This window comes from Lithobates pipiens, unplaced genomic scaffold (assembly GCF_037356315.1).
Source record: "Lithobates pipiens isolate NorthernLeopardFrog02 unplaced genomic scaffold, aLitPip1_a1.2 Scaffold_22, whole genome shotgun sequence".
Lineage (NCBI taxonomy): Eukaryota > Metazoa > Chordata > Amphibia > Anura > Ranidae > Lithobates > Lithobates pipiens.
In genome coordinates this window covers 194,379,433-194,405,392 of record NW_027507784.1, presented here as the reverse complement: position 1 = coordinate 194,405,392, position 25,960 = coordinate 194,379,433, and the positions used below count along the sequence as shown (strand labels likewise).

At 43.7% G+C, this 25,960-nt stretch overlaps 1 protein-coding gene across 1 annotated transcript in view; it reads left to right on the top strand.

Moving 5' to 3' along the window:
- Positions 1 to 25,960, top strand: part of CARD11 (caspase recruitment domain family member 11) — a 242,369-nt gene continuing 216,409 nt past the window's right edge. The window contains exon 1 of the mRNA XM_077448780.1: positions 1 to 164. The gene's annotated coding sequence lies outside the window, so the exon portion shown is untranslated. The remainder of the gene's footprint in view (positions 165 to 25,960) is intronic.

Below are 25,960 nucleotides of genomic sequence, written 5' to 3'. Positions count from 1 at the left end.
TCTCTTTTTAACAAACATTAGTTATACGACCGATCAGTGAATACTACACATCTCTCCAAGAACAGGTGAAAGCTCTCTACATGCAGACAAAGGATCATCAATGACTGTCCACTCTCACTATCCAATGTGTTCTTCTGGTGTTATCAGCTAGTGCTCTGCTAAAGGTAAGATCGCTTGTATGTGATCGTAAAGTGTTTTTTTTTTGTTAGTTACAAATTAAGACGTAGAGAAGAGAAGGTGTGAATAGAAAAGTATGTTTTGAGCATCACCTACAAGCCTGCGTTTGTTTTGAAAAAAATTATCAGTATGATGAAAGAAAAGGACTAGAATTATACATGTCCTCTTATTATATTGTTAAGTAAATGTTCTGTAACTTTTCTGTATTGTTAAGTAAATGCAAGATCCGTAAACATAAAGCTTAAGGTATGTACATACACGAGATGATCATCTCCTGGTATGGCTGATTCCACTCCAATTGATAAAGACATGATAAATAAATACATTTTTGAGCAGTTTTTCATGCCTGCAGCTAAAACTGACTTATTTAAGAAAAAAAAAATTAATTACTTGAAATATATCTTCATTGCATAGTTGGCTGAAACAAGCACAACCAAATAATATCCTCCATCCACCATCTTATGTCTGTGGGTTTGTCTTACCGTTTTTCCATCTAATTTGCTCTTATATCGATATCGGAGAATTTACAGTACATGATCCCCAGAATGCAATCGATTTATTTTGTAATTCATACAGTGTGCATTTTTTTTACTGAAAATTCAAAATAACAGGTGCCAGACTAATGTGTATATTTCATATGCTCAGAGGGGCTGAACTATAAAATACATACTTTAACACATTTCATTATTTACAATATATTATATCATATATTAACAGGATTGAGTATATTTTAATATCATTGATGAAAGCTGCAATATGTTTGGATTTTATGCTCCTGTGTAAAAATAATAGAAAAAATATATTTTGTCTTGTGATACAGCAATAAAAACCCATATATATGGATTATTCCCATTAAACTATTTCAAATTGAAGTCATACTATTATTAAGCTTTGACCATATATAAAAGAAAAAGTAATACCAACTGACCATTTAAATTAATTTTAGATAAACTTATACTGTGGGTATAGAAACGAATCACCCCATTTAAAATGATCACATTTTCTACCTTTGCAACCTGAAATGAAGACAGACGCACATTGGTATTATCCAGCTGTATTTACTGATGCAACTTATAACATCCAAGTGAAAAATATAACACCAACATGTCAGAACTTTTTTTATACATATTAAAAAATAGAATTACTGAGTTGGAAAAAGGATCACCCACCCTTATGTCAGTATTTTGTTGGACCACATTTTTAATTTTAATTACAGGCTCTAGTCTGTTGGGATATGTCTCTATGAACTTTGCACATCTAGACTTTGCAATATTTTCCCTTTCATCTTTGCAGAACTGCTTAAGTTCAGTTAAATTTGATAATAGCTGTTTATGGACTGCAGTTTTCAAGTCATTCCACAGATTTTCAATGGGGTTTATGTCTGGGCTCTAAGTCATGCAAGCACATTCACCTTTTCTCCTTCAACCACTGCGTGGTCCTTTTTGCTGTGTGCTGGGTCATTGGGTCATTGTCATGTTGCAAGGTAAATCTTCTTCCCATTGACAACTTTCTGGTAGAGGGCAGCCAGTTTTCTTTAAGAATTTGATGGTAATTTGCCCCATCCATTTTTCTTCTATTCTGACAAGGGCTCCAGTGCCTGCTGTAGAGAAACACCCCCATAACAGGATATAACCACCTCCATGCTTTACTGTAGGAATGGTGTTATTTGGATGGTGAGGTGTATTGGATTTCCACCAGACATTTCTTTTGGTGCTGAAACCAGATAATTCAATTTTAGTCTCATCTGACCATAACACAATTTTTCCATGTGGCCTCAGAATCTTCAAGGTGCATTTAAGGTGGACAGATGAGACTAAAATTGAATTATTTGGGATTAGAATGGCAGCACTGTGCAATGCAGCAGGGCAAGTAAGCAAGGAGGTGATCTTTAATTGCTTAATTTGGTGCTTTATCTAGGCTTCTCATTTTAAGTATAACTGAATTTACACTATAAACAACGTACATCTGCACATGTTCCTGCAACATTTAAAAATACAAGTATCACAGGTTACCATTTCAAAGGTCCTTTTTCCAAAAGTGTGTAAATACTTATGTACTTTGAAAAATTTGTTCCTGGGAGATGGGCTGCTCATTCAGTGCAGTACACACCAGGGCTGTCTTTTTTAAACCGTGGATTGCAGTGGTAGTCAAGAATCAGGGATGTTAACATCATAGAAAATGTTATTGAAATTCCTCTCCTTTCTCAGTGTTGGTTATTGTGCTTATTAAAATACTTTCTTTGAGAATTGCATACCAAAACTTAACAATGTTATATGATTGTATTTTTATTGGTTTATGTTTCTGAAATAGAGTTTCAAAATACCCTCAGCTTATCATAGGCTCAATTCGGGACACCCCTCAGGCCTTCAATTGTTCTTGCTATCCCATGCTTAGGTTAATTTAAAGTGGATTTTCAACCTTAACCTAACTAGTCTTAAAATGCTCCCCCCCCCCCCCTTCCTAACACCTATGCTGACTAACCTGTGTAAAAAAAAATGATTACATACTTACCTATTTTAGGTTCCGTCACATAGCTGTCTCCCCTATGTTAACCAGCTGCGGCTGCAGGGGAGAGGAGAAGATGCTGGCTGGGACACGTGGCCTATGGGTGACATCACCGCTCCCAGGCAATCCCAGCCATTGTTAAGCATTCTCTCTAATCTGCTGACACAGGATAATGTTTATGGATCAGAGCAGGCTAAAACGATGTACTGCATATACCTAACTAGGGGAAGGGACATTTTCAAAACAAGTAAGGCAGGTTGAACAAAAGAAAATGACTCAATTCCCCCAGCCACATGTTTCATGTGAATGGTGGAATCACTCCTTCTCTGATATTGTATTTTGACAGCAGGGAGCCTTCCCTGCTGTCAGAATACAATGATCAGTGCTGCTGGTGGCACTGATCACTTGGGAAAAACACAACAGACTGGTTGTACACATGTCAATCTATAGATTTGTGAACAACCAGCCCATCCACACATGGATTGAAATTCAGCCATGCCCTGACCGAATTTCAATCCATGTGTGGCTGGCTTTAGGTTGAGGCTGAAAATTGACTTTAATCATAACCATATTCAGCAAGGTCACACCCACAACTGGTTGTGAATTACTTTTGAGTAGCCAGAATTTAGGACAATTGGGCCTGTAAGTTAACACCATGCAGAACTGATCATTCGAATTAGGGAGTTAAAGATTGTTGTTAAATCTTAGCCCTTGTACACACGGACGGACATTCCGATGGACAATGTCCGATAGGACCGTGTTGTTGGATAAACCGACAGTGTGTGGGCTCCATCGGACTGTTTCCATCGGTGTATCCGACGGACCAAGTTTTCCAGCTGGGCTATAAAATTTTCCGACAACATGATCCGATTGGACTTGTCTGATCATGTGTAGAGAATTCCGATCGGACAAAGTGCCACGCATGCTCAGATCAAATTCCTAGACCAAAGCTTTTGGCTACTAGCCTAAACGTAGTCCCGTCGTAATGAAATAACGTCATCACGTTCTGAACGATCGGATTTTCCGACAACTTTGTCCGACCGTGTGTATGCAACAGTTTTCGGACAAAATCCGTCGGACAAAATCCAACAGATTTGGTTGTCAGAATGTCCGACCGTGTGTACAAGGGCTTATACCTATTAATGTATGATTAGGTTGGGAACTCTGGGGCTATGTATAATGAGGAAAAATAGATGATGGTGAAGTGGTCCAGGGTGTGAGAAGTAAAATGTTGGTGTTTAATTAGAGGATGATTTCTTTCTTTTTTTCCAAGAAATATATGGCCAAGCAGCTACATATATTAATTTAATAATGTAAAATAATAGCTGAATATAATTTCAGATGAAGTGATCACCAGAACCAGTTACACATTTTTGTTGTTACATCTTTCCAGCCTTTAGCAATTTTTAAACAAGTTTTTCTTTTTCCTATTCCATTTCTATCTGTTCCTATCCTTCTGAGGAGAGGGATGGCAACCTCCAATCATTCTCCCACATTTGACTGCTATTGAATTCAGATGTTAGATGCCTGTATCCAAATTTAAGCTATATTTTTCTTGGGTCTAATTTATATGTTTTTAAACAGTTTTTACAATATATGCACTATTTGTTTTACAAATACATTTAGAGGGCTTTCACACTGCACCGCCCATAGCGTCGGCGGTAAAACACCGCTATTTTTAGCGCCGTTTTACCATCGGTTTTGCGACGCATTTCGTCCGCTAGTACCGCTTTTACCCCTTGCTACCAGCCGAGAAAGGGTTAAAACCGCCCGCAATATGCCGCATTAGCGGCGTTTTGCTGGCAGTATTGCAGCGCTGCCCCATTTATTTCAATGGGGAGCAGCGGTGGAGGAGCGGTAAACACACCGCTCCTTCACTGCTCCAAAGAAGCTGCTGGCAGGACTTTTCCTGACGTCCTGCCAGCGCACCGCTCCTCGGGCTTTCACACTGGAGGCAGAAGTTTGAGGGCGGATTGCAGGCGCTATTTCTAACGCTATAGCGCCTGCAAAATGCCCTCGGTGTGAAAGGGGTCTTAACCCTAGTACACAAGGGTCGAATGTTTGGCGACATCAGCCGGGTTAACAAAAAAACGGTCGATATCCGGCCTGTGTGTTGTATGGCAGCTTCTGTCGGACATGCATGCTGGAAAACCAGAGGCCGACTGGCTCCCAATCACTGTACTAACATTGGATATTTAGTACAACAGCTCCAACCAGAGCTGTCAAAAAACGTAATGGTGTGTACTAGGCTTTAAAGTGTCACTAAAGGCAAAACTTTTTTTTTCATTTTGGATAGAGTAAGGTAGGTTATAGAAATAAATAAATAAGATTGCGCTATGGACAGATAATACAGTACCTATTCACTGCACGGGTGAAAGAAAAAATATAAAATCAAGTGAAATCAAGTGAAAAACGAATGAGAATTCTATTATATAGAATGAGCTAAAATGAAAAAATAAGCTCAAAAAGATTAAAGCTGCCTTTGCTTAGAACCTGCCCCTAAATTTAGGAGTAGGTCAGAAATGTAAAGTGTAAATTAAGCTTTGGCGCTGAAACCTTTTCTAATGTGCACTATGAGTGCCAGAAAATATATATGTGTGTGTGGTGATCTATTATCCCAACTGATAATAAAAAATAGTGTGAACTAGTGGTTACTAAATAAGTGATGTCTGCCAAATGCGTGTTGATGTATATAAATAGATATGAATTGCAAATGAAACTTGAAATAAAATTAAAAGGAAGCCTGTTGGCTTGCAACTAAAAAATGCACATGTGTTGCAATAACATGGTGAACAAATCACATAACACTAAATGAAACAAACCAAAAAAAAAAAAAAAAAAAAATTTTTTTTTGTGCATATATGCTTAGTGAAAGAAATCGTATGTAACCCACAAACCAGTATAAGTGATCTGTAAATTATGCTATATATTATAAATCCCAAGAGTAACAGTCCAAAAATACTTGTGAAGGTAACAAGAAAAAATAACAAAAGAGATTCTTTCAATGTCCAACCAAAGTTTTCTTAAAATCGCATCACTCAATTACTGAAAAACGCATGGAGTCTTCTCAGGTAAGAGGGATAGAGCAAGGTGACTAGTGCAGAAGGGTTAAAATCATTCCTCTCCGGTGTGCCACTCTGTGTCAGGAAAAACAGGATGTACTAGACCTTGCGGTAGATAGGCATCTGTCAGCCATAGATACTTGTGCCCATTTATTTCTACAAGGGCTAAATCTGGCGCAGGTGTTGCTTATGCCTGAAGGAGACGAGAACAAGGTACGGATAGCTCCAGTGGTAATTCCTCATGAGCCAGTCACAGGAATGAAGGAGTCTAAGCATCAGTAGAGTCTCTTTGGATAGGGCATATTCCAGCAATGGGGGTAGATGAATGGCAGCGGAGAATCCAGAATAGAGGAACTGGTGCTGCCCTGACAATCTACAGCAGAAAAGTCGAGTATAGGTGAAGGCTGCAGCTCCTCAAAGATGAGCTCTAGAGTGCTCTGGAAGCTTTCGCAACTGGGCGAGGTCTTCACTTTTGGTGGCGTGGGACTGCAGCTCAACTCCTAAGCCTTTTTCCAGAATCTTTGCTGGGAGTTCTGTGAGAGTATCAAGCAGTGGTGGTGGCCCTGGAAAGTTCATCCAAAGGAACCAGATGGTTCCTCTTTAAATATGAGCTGGAACAGCAACGTATCACAGATGTGTGGTATGCATCAGACTGATTCTGTCCGAATCTCCGTCGGACCCAATTTTCCAACATGTTGGAAATATTTCCCGACCAACTGGGCCGGTCGGACGTAATCCAATCATGTGTAGAGAATTTTGATCGGACCAAGTGCCACGCATGCACAGATCAAATTCCTACATCAAAGCTATTGGCTACTAGCCTGAATCTAGTCCCATCGTAACTAAATTACATCATCACGTTCTGAAAGATTGGATTTTTCGACAACTTAGTCGGACCGTGTGTATGCAACAGTTTCGGACAAGATCCGACGGACAAAATCCGACGGATTTGGTTGTCGAAATCTCCGACCGTGTGTACAGGGGCATAGACTTGTTGATACTGCTCCCCGGTATCCAGTAATAGTTTCCACGGTACTAGTAATAGCTTCAACGGTAATAGTTGGCTAGCCAAGATGGTTGGAGACAGTGCACGTAGAGTATCTGCACATCCTTCCAGGTCTGGTTGCTATATATGACCCTTATCAGGATATCCACTTATCCGTTGAGAGGACCTTGTTCAGGAGTAAATCTGGAAGCAGGCATGTTTAGTCAGGTTTACTATTACTGGGCAAGCCTAGACAAGTTATAACTAGCTAACTAATGCCATGGTCCCTTTAAAGGTGGTCTTTAGGTATATGCAGTAGGCGTAGTCTCACCCTGGGGGACAAAATGTATGGGTATGGGGGGATGGGTAGTACTCCTTCCATGCTCCCCTCTGCATTGGGAGCCAAGTGTGGGTCACATGGAAGTCCTACCCTAAGGTGGGTTCTTCTGGGCTATGCTAGGCACTTGGGATATCATCACTGCCTTTCACATGGGGTACCTTTGCGTGAACACATGACTGCTCTAGTTAATCCTCATGTTGATATACAGTACACCACCACTGTCACTGTTGAATTTAGGAGTAACACACAGGACCAATGCCCTCTCCACCTGTCCAGTATATCTCCACTACCTCACTCCCTAAAACAGAAAGGGGTCCTGCCATGCACCTAGCACAGACTCCATACATCCACTGCCTTATTTCTTGCTCTTCTATACCAGTGCATAGGCGGAGGACCTCTGCGGTGCTGATCTGCTCCCGTTGCTATGGGAGATGGACCACTCATGGAGAGAGTGCTGACAACAAAACCTCCTGCAAGAGGCTATCCCACCGGTCACATGTACACACTTGCAACAGGTTTTTAGAGAGAACTTTGGGTACCCTTGTTACCCTTGTTTTCATACTGTAATAACTCTTGTCAGTGGTGGCCGGTCCACAAGTTTCACAGGGTCGCTACCCCCCAGCCCACGTTGCTGCCCCCCAGCTCGCACTGTGTGGCCATGCACTGTGCGGGGCACCGGACCAATAGGATTCTACAAGGTCCGTCACCCCCTCACAGGCACATGAACACATGCCGAGGCCCCATTTGGGCAGTTTTACATTGTCCTCGGGCGCAGTGCTCTCTGTGCCCTCGCACCCTGCAATGTCAGCGAATTGGCATTGGCCATTCAGAGAGACGCCACCCTCTTCATAACTGACAGGACAGCCGGGGGATCGAGTGTTGGGAGGAGAGGAGGACACGTGACTTAACCCCTCGTGTGCCTGCCACTGTCAGCGAGACATACATGGAAAAAGGGAGGGCAGTGGTCATGTGACCAGTGCAGGGCATCAGGAGAGTATGTAACATGTGTGACTCAGTGTCCAAATGTCCAAAATCCTCCAGCACCATCCACCACTGACTCTTGAACTGTTGTCTTCATACCCCAATGTGTTTAACTGGCCCAAGCTGTAGACAATCTGTGCCGGTTACTTGCATTACACCCTTTTAGTGACTTTAGACCAGTCAAAAACAACGTCTCAAAAGCTTTACTGAAAAACTTGGTCATTCCAAATAACATTAGCAATAGTCTTTTCCTAACATCCCTAGTCCTTAATTAGTGGCTGCCCCAGCCTACCTGCACAGTATAGAGTCCACTATGGCAGAATTCCAGCATTGGTGTCTTCTGGCATCTTGTAGCTCTCAGGCCGCGTACACACAGGCGGACTGTTCGCCCAACCTTGTCCGCTGAACAGTGTTTGGGCGGACAGTCCGCCCGTGTGTGGGCTTTCAGCGGACAGTTTCAGCGGACAGTTGGACGGACAAAGTCTTTCGGAAATTCCGAAAAACTGTCCGCTGAAACTGTGTTTGAGCGAACAGTCCGCCCGTGTGTAGGCTACTTTCGAAATGAGCAAACTGTTCCCGCTCGGAAAGTCCGCCCATTTCGAGCGCGTGTACAGGTAGGCGGGGCCCGCGAAGGAGACGTCGCGGGCTCCGCTGCCTGGAATGGGCTTAAAGGGGAACCCCAACGCCGAAAAAAATCGGCGTGGGGGTTCCCCCAAAGTCCGCACCAGACCCTTGTCCGAGCACGCTACCCGGCCGGCCAGGAAAGGGGGGCGAGCGAGCGCGGCCCCCCCTTCCCCAAGGCACCCCCCATGTTGAGGGCACGCGGCCTGGTACGGCTCAGGAGGGGGGGCGCGCTCGCTCGCCCCCCTTTCCTGGCCGGCCGGGTAGCGTGCTCGGACAAGGGTCTGGTGTGGACTTTGGGGGAACCCCCACGCCGATTTTTTTCGGCGTTGGGGTTCCCCTTTAAGCCCATTCCAGGCGGCGGAGCCCGCGACGTCTCCTTCGCGGGCCCCGCCTACCTGTACACGCGCTCGAAATGGGCGGATTTGCCTCCTCCTTACGTGGGCGAGTCCGTTCATTTCAAAAGTTGAGCGAACTGTTTGGCAAACAGTTCGCTGAAACAGTCCGCTCGTGTGTGGGCAAGTCCGCTCATGCAAATTTTGAGCGGACTGTTTGCCGAAACTGTTTGACGAACAAGGTTGGGCAAACAGTCCGCGCGTGTGTACGCGGCCTCAGTGGTCCTGTAGTCCTGCACCCTGTAGAGGTTCCTTATCCATAGGTGTTTGGGACTTGGCAGAAGTCTGTGTGGATGGACCCTGGTAACGCCGACATGTCAGGTAGTATGTGCACCCACTCACTGGTCCCCCCACAAAAAAATCAGACCACCGTCCCATATTTATATAGTACAGGACCATAGGGTCCGACTCAGGAAAACCCACCAAGAAACAATCGGTAAACATATTAACGCTAACCCCTCTGACTGGGCAGCATAAAACTCAACCTGCTTACACGCATCTTTATCTGCTAATCACTGTAAACAAAAGGCAATTAAGTAGTCCTTGGTGAAAATGTTAAAATAAGCGTAAACAAGTGCTGGCTAAAAAATATTACATATTTGTAAATGTAATACGTCATTTTTACCTAAGGATTTTGACACATTAATGACTCTGTCAGTGCTAGTGATCCTGCCACCGACAATTTGTCAAAATCTGCAGCAGCAGGATCACTAAGAGACTGCCTGTTTTGTTCTCATGGAATCACTCCCTCTGCAGCTGCTCATATTGCTAGGAATCAAGATTTAGCAGAATTTAGGCCAGCAACAGAGTGACATCTTGCTGCATATGAAAACAGGGAGAACACCCGGGAAGCCTTTTTAGTGATCCTGCACCGGGTGATTAATTACTAGCGGCTAAATCGGCAGTGTATCATCAGCTTAAAAAAATAAATATTTTGTTTATTTTTTATTCTTTAATGCATTCCTCCTCAGGGTGCAGGTTACTAGGCATTGTGGGTGTAGTGTAAGATGGAAAGATGGGAGCCAGTCACTTTTAAAATGAACAAAGAGGGTTTTATTTCCCTTAACAAGAACGGGGGGGAGAGGGGTAGGGCACAGGTCACCCTTATGCCGCGTACACACGATCAGAATACCCAGCGGACTTGGTCCAGCTGCCCAGAGTCCGGCGGACAATCCGCCCGTGTGTGGGCTTCGGCGGACTTTTTCTTTCCAAAGCTCTAGCTCTTTTACTAGCATCCTCCGGGACTGTGACATCACAAGGGGCGGGGACATCACCCGGTGACCCGGCCCATTGTCCCTATATAAGTCGCCGCATAACGCTTCCCTGTCATTGCGGCCAGGGACAGCGTTGAGTCAACATCTCAAGGAAGAAGAGAAGAAGAAGAGAAGGCGGCGGCGGTGACAGAAGACCGGGCCACCGCTAGTAAAAGAGCTGGGAGAAGAAAGCGGAGGTCCGGCAAGAAGAACCGAAGAGGGGAATAAGACCCCCGAAGTCGGAAGAAGACCCCGGACGGCGGCGGCGACGAAGAAGAAAGCCGGGCTCCTCCGCTAGTAAAAGAGCTAGCAGAAGATTGAGCCGAGGAGTCTGGCGAGAAGACCCCCCAAGACAGAAGAAGACCCCCGGAGCTGTGAAATAAACTATTTTAAAAAACGTGTTGTGTTTTTTTCTTTACACTTTTTTCACCAGGTGTCGCAGACCCCGACAACCAACGGCCAGGGTTGTCGGGAAGAGGCCCTTGTCCTTATCAACATGGGGACAAGGTGCTTTGGGGTGGGGGGGCCGCAGGGCCCCCTTCCCAAAAGCACCCCCCATGTTGAGGGCCTGGTACGGCTCAGGAGGGGGGGCACTCACTCGTCCCCACCCCCTTTCCTGACCGGCCAGGCTGTGTGCTTGGATAAGGGTCTGATATGGGCTTTGGGGGGACCCCCACGCCGTTTTTTTCGGGGTAGGGCTTCCCCTTTAAGTCCATACCAAGTGACGGGGCTAGCGAGGTGTCAATCTCGCCGCCGAAGGCGGCGACATTGACTTCCTTCGCTAGTCCCGTCTACCTGGAGCCGCGTTCAAAAAGAACAGACTTTCCTGTGTGGGCAAGTCCGTACATTGACAATGACTTCCTTCGCTAGTCCCGTCTACCTGGAGCCGCGTTCAAAATGAACAGACTTTCCTGTGTGGGCAAGTCCGTACATTTCAAAAGTCCGGTCGTGTGTGGGCAGGCTCCGTTCGGAAAGGACCTCCGCTTCAAAGTCCGGTGGTTTGTCCGCCAGGCTAAGTCCCTTGGATAGTCCGATCATGTGTACGTGGCATTAGGCAAAATGCAATAGCAACTTGACAGAATCCACAGACCAAAAATAGAACTAGGCAGAGAGCAAAATAGAAAAAGGACCTTTAAGCTGAATGCAGCGATCTGTATCTTATAGCAATGGCTGTCTCCTATGGCAATGACTTCACTTACAGTATCCCACTGTAGATCTTCAAGCTCAACTCACAGTATCCCACTGTAGATCCTCAAGCTTAGCTCCCAGCTACCTGCTGGACTTCTCAAGCTTCACTCACAACTACCCGCTGTATTCTTCAAACTTCACCCACACTACCCACTGGGTTCCTCGGATTCACAGGTACCTGCTGGATCCCTCAAGCTTCACTCACAGCTACCTGCTGTACGTCTTGGATGAGTTCTATCCTGAAGCTTTCCCACTTATTTGTTTTCCTGTCCCTGGCTAGTGAAGCCTCTGCTCTGGTACTCTTTCATAACTTCATCCCTTTACACTTGCCTCCGTCAACAAGAGTGGTTGTCCCTTTGGCAACTGTCTCTCCATTACCTCCTGGCAACGATCAGGCTACCCTCAGGCCGAGCCTCTCCACGTGTGGTTAAGCCTCAGGCTTCAGGCCTACACCTCAGCTGCTGCTCCACACACAGCCTCAGCCCGGGTGGAAAGAACCACGATCACCTGACTCTCTCTAAATAAATAGACTATCCCAGCAGCCTCAGAGGCCAAATAAACTCCTGCTGATTGGCTGAGAAAAGCATATTCACTCATACCCTAAATTCACTGTAATCTACAGTTCCTTGCAAAAGTATTCACCCCTCTTGTCATTTTTTGTGTTTTGTTGCCTCACAACCTGGAATTAACATGGATTGTTTGAGGATTTGCATCATTTAATTTACAGACCATGCCCAAAACTTTTTTTTTTTTTTTTTTAGGACAAAATAACAGAAAAAGTCAATGTGCATAGCCATTCACCCCCCTAAAGTCAATACTTTGTAGAGCCACCTTTTGCGACCATCACAGCTCCAAGTCACTTTGGATAAGTCTCTATGAGCTTGCCACATCTTACCACTGGGATTTTTGCCCATTCATCTTTGCAAAACTGCTCCAGCTCCTTCAAGTTGGACGGTTTGCGCTTGTGAACAGCGATCTTTAAGTCTGACCACAGATTGCCTATTGGATTGAGGTCTGGGCTTTGACTAGGCCATTCCAACACATTTACATGTTTCCCCCTAAACCACTCAAGTGTTGCTTTAGCGGTGTGTTTGGGGCCATTGTCTTGCTGGAAGGTTAACCTCCATCCTAGCCTCAAATCCCACACAGAGCAGTACAGCTTTTACTCAAGAATATCTCTGTATTCAACCCTGACCAGTTTCCCAGTCCCAACTGCTGAAAAACATCCCTGCAGCATGATGCTGCCACCACCATGTTTTGCTGTGGGGATGGTGTTCTTTGGGTGATGTGATGTGTTGGGTTTGCGCCAGACATAGCATTTTCTTTGATGGCCAAAAATTAAAATTTTAGTCTCATCAGACCAGAGCACCTTCCTCCATACATTTTGGGAGTCTGCCCCATGCCTTTTCGCAAACTCAAAATGTGCCATTTTGTTTTTTTTCTGAAAGTAATGGCTTTGGCCATTCTGCCATAAAGCCCAACTCTATGTAACACTTAGATTGCACACAGATGGACATCATTTCAATAATTATGTGACTTCTGAAGGTAATTGGTTGCACCAGAGCTTTTCATGGGCTTCATAACAAAGGGGGTGAATACATACGCACTTGCCAATTATCAGTTTTTTATTTGTGAAAAATTGTTTTATGTAAATTTTTCAAATTTTACTTCACCAACTTAGACTATTGTGTTCTGATCCATCACATATATTCAGATTAAAAAAACATTGAACTAAAGGCTGTAATGTAACAAAATGGGTAAAAAACGGGGGGGGGGGGTGAATATTTTTGCAAGACACTGTATCATTCTAAGGCAAGCCAAGCTTAGGAGAAAAACATTTGATCCAGACTACAAATTGACCAGGCTAGTTACCACCCAGCGCCACTAAATTTACTAGCAGCCCTGTTTAGGTCAAGGGTGCTACAACTCTATAAAGACAGAAATATGCACAAAATCACTACACATTCCCTTATACTGGGCCAATGCTACAATTGGATTGTAGAACTTCTGTACATTCTCCTTCAGATTTATTAAAGCAATGTGAGGATCTACCTAATCAAACTTACTAAATTATAGGATAAATTAGGATATTAAACAATTCGTTTTTACAGCTGGGAAAGGGTTAGAACCTCTGTCATGTTTCTATTGCTGTCTGTGTTCCCACAACACAGATTTCCACCTCTCTGTTAAACAAAAAAAGACTGACAATTAAAAAAAAAAAATAATATATATATATATATATATATATATATATATATATATATATTTTACTTTCTGATATAATACATATCCAAATAAAATATGAAAAACTAATTTATTAATCAGTTTAGGCCAATATGCATTCTTCTTCATATTTTTGGTAAAAAAATCTCAAAAAGCATATATTGATTAGTTTGTGCAAAAGTTATAGCGTCTACAAACTATGGGATAGATTTATGGACTTTTAATTTTTTTTTAAATTGTTTTTACTGGTCATGGCAGCGATCTGCTATTTTTTAGCGGAATTGAAACATTGCAGTCGACACATCTGACCCTAAGTGACACTTTTTGGGGACCAGTAACATTATTACAGTGATCAGTGCTAAAACAAATGCATTGATCAATGTATCAATTACACTGGCAGGGAAGGGGTTAAGACCAGCGGACGATCAAGGGGTTAACTGTGCTCCCTCCATGTGTTCTAACTGTGTGGAGGATGGGCTTCCTGGGACAACACAGAGATCACTGTTCCTGATCACTAGGAAGAGCAGTTCTCAGTATTGTCCCCTGCCAGAATGGGGATCTGCCTTGATTTTGTTTGCGCAATTTTTCTACTATTTGATGTGCAACAATTGTTTCAAAATCGCACTGCGTTTAGGGTGCCATTGAGAAATATTGGCATCGCAAACACGTACCACGTTTTTCCACAATTCTGAATCGCAGGCATAATTGCAGCGATTTCGTCCACGATTCAAGTTGCCCAGGTGTGAATGGAGCCTAAATAAGAAGTCTATGCAAGTCACAATGACATTTAAAAAAAGTAGTGCAGAAACCTCTTTCAAAGTAACTTGAGGCGCAACGATTTGAAAGGTTCCATTTCTGGCAATTGGGTGCGACTTGTCATGTGATTTTGAAAGGTCAAATCGCATGATAAACGTACCAGTCTCAACCAGGGCTTAATTCAAAACTAAGGAAAATACAGTATGCTTTAGCTATAGATGTACCCTAGGGCTAAAACACACACTAAAGCAAGGCAGCTCTAATGCACATGTAATGCAGCACACTACAAAGAATGCAAACAGCCCAAAAAACATAAATGCACATTTTTTCAAGCACAGCAATCCACAATGCTCAGTAGGGCACTATTAATCATTATGGTGTGTTGCATCAGAAATAACGCTGCATATTTATTTATTTGTTTGGTTGCTTCCTGTGTGTTAATGGAATACATTATAATGTGTGACACAAAGCACATTGACACATGTGGGTTAACACAATGCACAGGAACAGAGAAGCGTGAAGGGGCTCTGAAAAAGATAACATGAACTTTAGATACATAACTGACACATACAATACTTGAAGTGGAAGTAAACCCTCCTATCATTTTCAGTCAAGGAAGCTGCCATCTTGGGCTCTAATAATTCTTCAACTGCCATAATGCTGCACATGTGATCAGTTATGACACCAGCCATTGGATGGTTTGAAAGTTTGGTTGAGAGCACAACCAATGTGAAAGTTAGCATTTCCGGCATGCCGGGAATGTAAGTGTTTTTTGAAACTGGGTTTACTCCCGCTTTAATTGTGAATATGGGAAGATGTATGTTGCCACAGATATAAAAGCTCATTTTCAGCAAAGCAAATAATGGTTCCTCCACACGGAGCAGAGCAGAACGAATGTCACATCCATGCCTGTTCAGTTTATGCAGACCAGACATGGGCAGACCCTGCTGAGCTCTATGGACAGCCGGCGGTATATGGACTCCACTGTCTGATTACATCAGGCTACTTCTAATACCTCCTCAGACACTGATGTAGGCAGGTGCAAATGGACACAGTCTGTTTACCCTTACCTGACCATAGGCCTTGTGGACCCTCCTGACGGGTGGACCTGATTGGAATGTCTATAGCCCTAATGGCCCGTACACACGATCCGAATATCATACGAAAACTGTCGTCCGAGGAAGAATCTTACGATTTTCAGATCATGTGTACACTACTTTCGAGAGTCGATTAGGATTGTTCATCCTGTATTATTCGATCGGACAAGCACAAATATTTTCCTCGTACGATTTTCGGTTAGTCAGTATAGTTGTCGTCCGAAAATACAACACAAATACATTACAACACATGACATCACTTCCAATTTTTTTTCTGTCATACGAGAGTTTTCGTGACTTTAGTTACCTATTCAATTTCTACTTGCGACTATTAAGCGGAAAAAGTCGTATGATCGTATGGTTTTCGGATCGTGTGTACGGGAAATATGGGACACTACAATTTTGTTCAGCTCCTTTTCAGCTTGCAAAGACAATCATAAACCAACAGGTTACACTCAGTTAATGATTGCACTAACATTTGATCCCCTGCTGATTAGAGCCTAGCAGGATGGATATCACATCTGTGCCCAATCCGTTTATGTAGAGCAGACATGGGCAGACACCACTGAGCTCTATGGGCAGCTGGGTGTAAGCAGACTACCCTCAATTTGGTCTGCCAATATTTAAAAAGATGCAGTCCTTTTTCTTTTTTTCTTTTTTTTTTTTTTTGACTGGACCTGAAGAGAGATGGTGCAAGCGGACACGTCCGTTTACATCCATCTGTCTATAAGGCTCCATGGACCTTCCAATTAGGCCCGCATGAAAAACTGAGAGGTGGTCCTGATTGGAATGCCCATGTGAAAGGGTCCTAAGGGACATTTAAAGTTTTGTTCAGCCCCTTCTCATCTTGCAAAGATGAGCATAAATGAACAAGTGACACTCAGATAATTGTTGCTCTAACAAATAACTCTATGCTGCTGCTAATCAATTTTAGACCTGGTTCACACTAACAGCGGGAATGAAATCATGCAAGGTCATCTGAACTCGCGCAATTTCATTTACGCATGTCAATACCGACTTCCGGCGATTTCAGAAACAGCTGTGTGGGTTGCTGCACAGATGTCAATGGAAATCGCACCCCGAAGTCGCCAAAATAGTACAGAAACTACTTTTGGGAATTGGTGTGGCGTCGCACTGTTTCGGACAGTGCCATTGCCGGCAATTGCCACCGATTTGGCATGGGATTTAACATCTCAAATCCCATACCAAATCGCTCCAATGAGAACCAGGGCTCAAGCTTTCGTTATCTGTCATTTATAGGACACTTGCATACATGAAGCCTGTTGTTCAATAGCTTGAGTTGTCAGCATATGCTGCAGTTTGTTTATATGTACTGTATTTGAAAGAGTTATTACATGAAATTAAAGCGATGATTAGTTATAGTTAGGGTTGCCACCTGTCCAGGATTCACCCGGACAGTTCGGGTTTGGAAGAATGCGTCCAGGTTTCAGACTGCCTGAAAACTGGACACATTATGCAGACTGGACCATGGCTTCCCAGCAGGGTTACTGGCTGCAGTTATCTAAGCTGAGAGTGTCTGTTACACCCGCTTTCACACTGCCTAAAGCCAGCACTCCCCCCAAAAACACACACAGACAGGAGGGGAGAGAGGGCTTGATCTGTACCTCTTACTCTCTTAATTAGAAGTCCAGCATCCTCAGATACATCTGGCTGAGAGGTGCTGAATGCCAAGGGGTGAATGAGCTCACCATCCATCCCTGTCTGGGACTGAAGTCTCCCCCCTTCTCTCTCCTGCCTCTGAGAGAGTACACTTAGGTAAATCAGGGTTCTCAGAGCACCCTTTACACCAAAGGGCACAGTCTTCCCTCTTACATCAAAGTCCTCTCCTTACATCAGAGTTCTTAGTTTCCACCTTAAATCAGGATTCCCAGAGCATCCCTTATGTTAGAGTCCCCAGAGTTCTCCCTTACAGTGAAAGGAAACTCTGCAAGTTCAGATGTAAAAGGGGAACTCTGTGGACTCTGATGTAAAGGGGAACTCTTGTTATTAATGTCATATGATTAGAAATGTTATTTAATAGCAAAATATATGTATGCACAGCCCCCCCCCATCCCCCGCTGATCCAGCAATGTTCCCGAATAACCTTGGCTGTATGGGGACTCTCCCTCCTCACTGGCTGAGACAGCAGCAGGGACCCATTGTCTTCCACTACTGTCAGACACAGCCAGTGATCCACTGAGTAGAGAGTGGGGGCAGGGCCAAGCCACGGCTCTATGTGTCTTATGGACGCATAGAGCAGTGGCTCAGGAGCAAGCATGCAGCGGTACCCCCGGGGCAAGCGTCTTTCTCTGGAGGCACTGCTCAAGGGGGAGGAGCCAGGAGCGCATGCTGGCGACATGACAAGAAGAGAATCATAGTTGCTCTGTGCAAAACCGTTGTATGTTTGATATGTTTGTTATTTAAAAAAAAAATAAAGCTTTAATATCACTTTAAAGTATAATTAACAGCAGACATTGTTTTATTTTAGTGTAAAGGGATTAGAAAACCTGTCAAGTTTTTATTGCTGTCTGTGCCCCTGTTAGGGAGATTCACCTATTCTAGACGTCATGTTTACCATTATCATGAGAGTGAAAGTGAAAGAAAACACCGAATTTTGGGTTGCCCGCCGAACAGGAGTAGAGTGGAGATCTTCTAGTGTGGTTTTGGCGACAGCCATGGCTTCCCCAACTTTGAAGGAATTTCTCTCACTTCTTGATTTGGCTACAGGACAGGAAGTGAAATCTTCCCAATTGAACACAGATAGCTAAAAAAAAAAAAATCAACAGGGATTACAACCTTCATTTTACTCTAAATGCAAAACAACTTTTTTTTTCATTTTGGATAGTTTTTCTTTATTCTAATTTAAGTAGTATTACGAAATTGTATCTATATACTTTAAAATGAACACGTAATTATCCATAATAAATTTTAATATGGTTAGAATGATTTTTCATTTCTGCAAAAATACAGAGCTTTTGGAATTTTTCTAATAGTTCTTTTGGCAAAGTCTATTTTGCCAAATTTTTGGTCATGAATGTTGCATTGGTGGGGATAGGTGTAACAAAAGGAAAAGAGGAGACAAGGGCAATGACATTTATGATGTGCGGTGACCAGAACATTTTGAGGGTATCCCAGTATCCTTCTTGTAATGCAGTTCGTGCTTTAGGGTTGTTATCCCTTTAATAATAAAATAGCTCCAGACAGAAGTTCATAAAACATCAGTATTCGTGAGTATCACTTCCCTTTAAAAGTGAGAACACAGCAGAAACTTACTCATCTGGCAGCCATCTGATTAAAAGAGGAAGAAAAAACAAATCATGCATACATACCAAATTAGCAGCAGTACATGGAGATCAAAGTTTTTATTTTCCGGCTGACTAATTTGAAAAGCGAACAATACATATATTTATATGTGAACAGCAGCCTGCTGCTAAACAATTAATACAAACGGTGATACCGAAGCTATAGCTAAAATGTATAGGCTATAGGCTTTTATTCCTTAGTGCCTGTGTCCACAGGCTTTGGGCTTCTGTTGATAGGAAAATGCAGCTTGCATTTAGGTTCATTCTGCTTGCAATTTGAGAGGATTCTGATATTCAGATTTCAAGGATACAGTTGCAAAAAAAAGTATGTGAACCCATTTGGAATGATATGGATTTCTGCACAAAATGGTCATAAAATGTGATCTTATCTTCATCTAAGTCACAACAATAGACAATCACAGTCTGTTTAAACTAATAACACACAAAGAATTAAATATTACCATGTTTTTATTGAACACACCATACAAACATTCACAGTGCAGGTGGAAAAAAGTATGTGAACCCTTGGATTTAATAACTGGTTGAACCTCCTTTGGCATCAATAACATCAACCAAAGGTTTCCTATAGTTGCAGATCAGGCGAGTACAATGGTCAGGAGTAATTCTTCACCATTCCTCTTTACAGAACTGTTTCAGTTCAGCAATATTCTTGGGATGTCTGGTGTGAATCACTTTCTTGAGGTCATGCCACAGCATCTCAATCGGGTTGAGGTCAGGGCTCTGACTGAGCCACTCCAGAAGGCGTATTTTCTTCTGTTTAAGCCATTCTGTTGTTGATTTACTTCTATGCTTTGGGTCATTGTCCTGTTGCAACATCCATCTTCTGTTGAGCTTCAGCTGGTGGACAGATGGCCTTAAGTTCTCCTGCAAAATCTTTTGATAAACTTGGGAATACATTTTTCCTTCAAAGATAGCAATCCGTCCAGGCCCTGACGCAGCAAAGCAGCCCCAAACCATGATGCCCCCCACCACCATACTTCACAGTTGGGATGAGATTTTGATGTTGGTGTGCTGTGCCTCTTTTTCTCCACACATAGGGGGTTATTTACGAAAAGGCAAATCCACTTTGCATTGCAAGTGCACTTTAAAGTGCAGTCGCTCTAAATCTAAGGGGTAGATCTGAAATAAGTGGAAGCTCTGCTGATTTTATCATCCAATCATGTGCAAGATTAAATGTTGTTTTTTGTTTTCCTTGCATGTCCCCCTCGGATCTACAGTCTACTTTTAAGTGCACTTGCAGTGCAAAGTGGATTTTCCTTTAGTAGCACAAAGGTAAAAAAAACCTTGAGCCTTTATAACCACTTTAAGATGCTGACAGACTGCTTTGGAACTGCTTGAGAGTTGGATTGGTTTTAACCCTTTTGTAGCACCTTCCTAGCATAGGATGTTAGGCAAATTCATTTTTGGCTCCTTCTGTAGTCAAGGGAGCAGTGAATGTTTGCTTTGGTCTGTTCAGAGTTTCACAGGCTGAGAGTTTAACTGCTTCCTCCTACATCTGGAAGAAGTTTCCAGAATATGGGGCTGTGAGAGTCCTGCCTTAGTCTCGCTCATCTATGCCTTTATGGACCTTGCTTTGTGCACTGGTCCAAATCATTTGGTGGAGGAAGGATTATAGTGTGGGGTTGTTTTTCATGGGTTGTACTTGACCCCTTAGTTCCAGTGAAGGGAACTCATAAGGCGTCAGCATACCAATATATTTTAGACAATTTCATGCTCCCAACTTTGTGGGAACAGTTTGGGGATGGCCCCTTCCTGTTCCAACATGGCTGCACTCCAGTGCACAAACAAGGTACATAAACACATGGATGAGCGAGTTTGGGGTGAGGAACTTGATTGGCCTGCACAGAGTCCTGATCTCAACCAAATAGAACACCTTAGGGATGAATTAGAGGGGAGACTACGAGCCAGGCATTCTTGTGCGCATCAGTGCCTGACCTCACTACTGCACTTCTGGAAGAATGGGCAAACATTTCCATAGACACACTCCTGAACCTTATGGACAGCCTTTCAAGAAGAGTTGAAGCTGTTATAGCTGCAAAAGGTGGGCCAGCTCAATATTGAACCCAACAGACTAAGACTGGGATGTCATTACAGTTCATGCGCGTGTAAAGGCAGGTGTCCCAATACTTTTGGTAATATAGTGTATATACAGTATCTCACAAAAGTGAGTACACCCCTCACATTTTTGTAAATAATGTATTATATCTTTTCACGTGACAACACTGAAGAAATTACACTTTGCTACAATGTAAAGTAGTGAGTGTACAGCTTGTATAACGGTGTAAATCTGCTGTCCCCTCAAAAGAACTCAACACGTAGCCATGTCTAAACCACTGGCAACAAAGGTGAGTACACCCCAAAGTGAAAATATCCAAATGGGGCCAGAAGTGTCAATATTTTTAGATCTGGAGATTTGCTTGGTGTCAGAAACCATGAAATCAGACCGAGACAGAAGTACAGTTAAATCACACTTATTTAATAATAAAAGTAAAAAGAACAAACATAGTCAAAACATAGCCAAAGTTCCGTAACCGGAATGGATAGTCAGCCAAGCCAGAAGTCAAGGATCAAAGTATTGGAACAGCAAGCATGATGAAGCAAGAAGGGATGTCAGCAAAGCCAGTCTTTAAACAGGAACGCAGGAGATGTTTCTTGTGATGTTGACCAAGGCGAATGCAGAGCTCCTCTGGACTGGGCTGCTTAAGTAGGCAGGACTGATGAGCAGGATATCAACAACACCTGAGTAACTGTGGAGAGATAGTAGCTGGCAATTAGCCGACAGCTGAGGGGCCAGCTCAGAGAAGGAAGGGCTGAGCCCAGCCCTGACAGTACCCCCTCCTCAACGACCCCTCCCCCTCAGAGGACCACCAGGCTTGAGGGGAAAACGTCTATGGAAATCATGGTGGAGGACAGGGCCATGTACGTCTGAGGATGAGACCCAAGAGCGCCCTTCTGGACCGTACCCTTTCAAATGTACCAGGTACTGTACGCCATACTCCTCATGGTTATCAACCTGTGCAGGGTGAGAATGTGGCACCGGATGTGGTAAAATGGTTGCAGGCGAAAGGTTTTAATATGGAGACATGAAATACATTCAAAATACGCATATTAGAAGGAAGGTCTAATGCGTAAGCCACTGGGTTAATCCTGCAAAGAATACAGAAAGGCCCAATAAACTGAGGTGCTAACTTCAGTGAGGGAACATGAAGTTGGAGATTGCGAGATAACAGCAAGACCTTGTCCCCAACCTGGTAGCAAGGAGCAGGCAGATGTCTGCGGTCAGCATGGAGTCTGGACCTATCATTAGCATGACACAAAGCCTCCTGGACTTGTGCTCAAGTGGAACGGAAACCACGGAGATGCTCCTCTAATGCAGGAATACTCTGCAGAGCAAACGAGTCAGGCAACATGGACGATTGAAAACCATAATTCGCCATAAACGGGGACAATTGGGAAGCTGAATTCAAGGCACTGTTGTGAGAAAACTCTGACCATGGTAAAAGGTCTGACCAGTTGTTCTGTTGGTCAGAAATATAGAAACCTAGGAATTGCACCAAGGACTGATTGGCTCATTCTGCGGCCCCATTAGACTGCGGCTCATACACAGAGAAAAAAGCAAGCTGAATTCCCAACTGTGCATAAAAGGCTCACCAGAACCGGGACACAAACTGACTACCCCTGTCCGAGACAATCACCTTGGGTAGCCCATGTAAGCGAAAGATCTCCTGAGCAAAAATGGAAGCCAGTTCCTTAGAAGTGGGTAACTTCTTAAGTGGAATACAATGACACATCTTTGAGAACCGGTCAACCACCAAAAGGATAACTGTGTTGCACTGGGAGTTGGGTAACTCCACAATGAATTTCATAGTGGTGGGTCCAGGGCATCTCTCCATTGGGTATGGGTTGTAGGAGGCCCGCTAGAAGGTGTCATGGAGTCTTACTCTGAGCACACACGGAAAAGGCAGCTATGAAGGAAGTTACATCAGCACGTAGACTAGGCCACCAGAATTGTTTGGAAATGGCCCAGACGAGTTGATTCTTCCCAGCGTGGCCAGCTGCCTTTGGAGAATGGTAAGTCTGGAGCACAGCAGAATGTAGACTCTCTCGGACAAAGCAGTGGTCACAAGGTTTCTCAGGAGGAGCATGGACCTGAGCAGCATGAATTTTGTCACCCAAAGGAGAAGTGAGACTAGTGCGAACCATAGCCAGAATACAATCAGGAGGAATCACAGGAACTGGAACAGACTCAACTTGGAAGTGGAAGAAAATTGTTGTATCAAGGCGTCAGCCCTTACATTCTTTTTTTTTTTTTTTTTTTAATACAAACGATTTTATTAAAGAAATTCAGCCAATACAAAAATGTAATACATTGGATATAGTACAATGTGGAGTACAGATACTTGTAGAACTAGCACATGTGTAGTATACAAAAGGTGATAGTAACCAGGTGGGGGTCACATGGGGAGAGTGTTTGAAGTGGAAAATCTCGCCTAATATTGAGGTGCAAAGTATCTGGCCACTCGATGCCCACCCGTATAAGTTCACAAATACAGGTAATCCATAGGCTGGTATAACAATCATAAGAACTAAAACTCATAAACAGGAAACCAAGGATGCTATGGGACATCCAATAGGGAAGTGCAGGTAGTTGAGCTTCATGACACAGGGAAACCCAAGTAGGGGAAGGGGAGAGGGGTGATCACGGACCAGGGGGCAAGGACTTCCATTTCAGATTATAAATGGGTGTTGAGTCCATAATTGTGTGAAACACCTTTTCCATTAGCTGGATGGCCACCATGCATTTAAGGACTTGGTCCCAAGGGACCCCTGGGGTGCGCCAAAACAGGGCACTAGCCCAATGGACCGCACTAAATAAAGTGTGGGCGAGCTTTTGTTCGGGGGGTAGCCCCAGGAATCTTGGCGAAAAATAGACACATTTGGTAAGTGAGGGCGGTCGAGGTACCTGTGATCTCGGCCACCTTCTCCGTCACTCCTTGCCATAGGACCCTTAAAGAGGCGCAGGTCCAAAAGATGTGCAAGTGGGTACCCTTATCAGGGCATCCTCTGAAGCAATTCTCTATGACTGATGGGAAAAAATTGTGGAGTTTCGCTGGGGTATAGTACCACCTGGTGTGGAGCTTTACTACTGTTTCTTTCACAGCTACAGATATCATGCATTTGTGCATGTTTGAGATCCAAACCAACCCCTCCTCAGGGGAGGCCTCCTCACCCATCTCTGCCTCCCATTTAAGTATTGCGGAGGATTTGTCTGGGAGGCCTAGGCTGCCCAGGTAGCTTTACAATAGGGAAATCATACCTCTATCCCAAGAAGAGGGGCCACACAGATCTTCAAATGTAGTGAGGGGGTTGGCTTTATACCTGGGGTAATGTGAGTCGTATAAATGTCTGATTTGCTGGTATTTGTAAAATTCTGACCTGGGAAGGGAGTGGGAAGATTCTAAGGATAGAAAGGAGCGGATCACCCCGTCCCCCAGTAGAGAGTCCAGGGAGACCAGCCCCCTGACATCCACAGGGCATATGTATTTGGGTTTGAGAATGCTGCTGGAAAGGAGGGGTCACCAATGAACGAGGCCAACTTCGGGTGGGATGTTAGAAGGGAGAATCTATGTTTATATAGGGACCACAAATGCAGGGATTGACCAACCACAACGTGGCGGATATATTTAGCCCATAAAAGGCCCAGGAGGTAGAAAGAGACAATTGAGGCCCGTTTAAAGCAGAGCCAAGGTATTTTGTGTGGGGAGGTATGCCATTGGGCGAGTTGTGGGAGTCTAGCTGAAAGGTAGTACAGCCAGAGGTTTGGTAGGCCCGCACCGCCCAAGGGTCTGTATATCATTTCTTTGCCCAGGCGAGGTTTTTTATTATGCCAGACAAATTTGTTCATGTCACGTTGTACTTGTTCAATCGTCTGTTTGGACACATAGTTGGGAAAGGGCTCTAAAAATAAATAAAAGTTTGGGAAGTATGGACATTTTCACTGCTTGTATGCTGCCCAGAAATGTGATGCGAAAAGAGCACCAGGAGTGTAGTAGCTGTCTGATACGAGAAAATGCAGGGGGGTAATTGCCACAGTAAAGTTTATGTAAGGAGGTGGCTAGTTTAATTCCTAGGTAGGGTAATGTCAGGCCATCTGTAGAGAAACCAAAGTTGGATTGGATCAGGGAGGTAGTGCTTTGGGGGAGGTTTATTGAGAGGGCTGAGCATTTTGAAAGGTTAACCCCTAAGCTCCAGATTTCTTGGAACCTATGGAGGGTGGCTATGAGGTTAGGGATTGAAATTAGCAGGAACATTAGAACGTTGTGTGCATATAAGCTTAACTTGAATTTGTGTTCCCCCTTAGTATATCCCTTAATGTTATCATCTAAGTGGATTGCTTGGGCGAGGGGTTCAATGGCAAGGGCAAATAAAAGAGGTAACAAGGGGCATCCCTGTCTTGTACTTCTGCCTAAGTGAAGTAATCCGAATTGCATCCTGGAAGTCTGATTCCAGTGCAGGGATGGTGGTACAAGGCCCAGAACCCATGAACAAAGGCCCCAGAAAAAACGAATTTTGCTAGAATCTGTTCCAGGAAGGGCCAAAGGACACTGTCAAAGGCCTTGTATATCCAGGTTCAGGAGGAGGACCTTACGGGAATTTAAATCAGCATCTTGGATGATGTTGGATGCGAGTCTAATGTTGTCAGTGATTTGCCTGGAGGGGATAAATCCTGTCTGGTCTGGGGAAAATTAGGGAGGTGATAATGTTTGTCAGTCTGTCTGCTAAAATGCGGCCGAAGATCTTCAGGTCTGTATTAATGACTGAAATTGGTCTGTAGTTTTGGGGGTGGGAGTGGTCCTTATTGGGTTTTGGGATCAGGGTCATGTTCGCTAAAAGCATGTCATCTGGGAAATTATTACCTTCGAGGACATAGTTAAAGGGTGATTTTAAGTATGGGATCAGGATCAGGATGCCTAGGAATTGAATAACCGTCTGGCCCAGGGGTTTTTGGAGGGTTTCAGGGACTTGACAACATTGATTATTTCAAGGTCTGAGA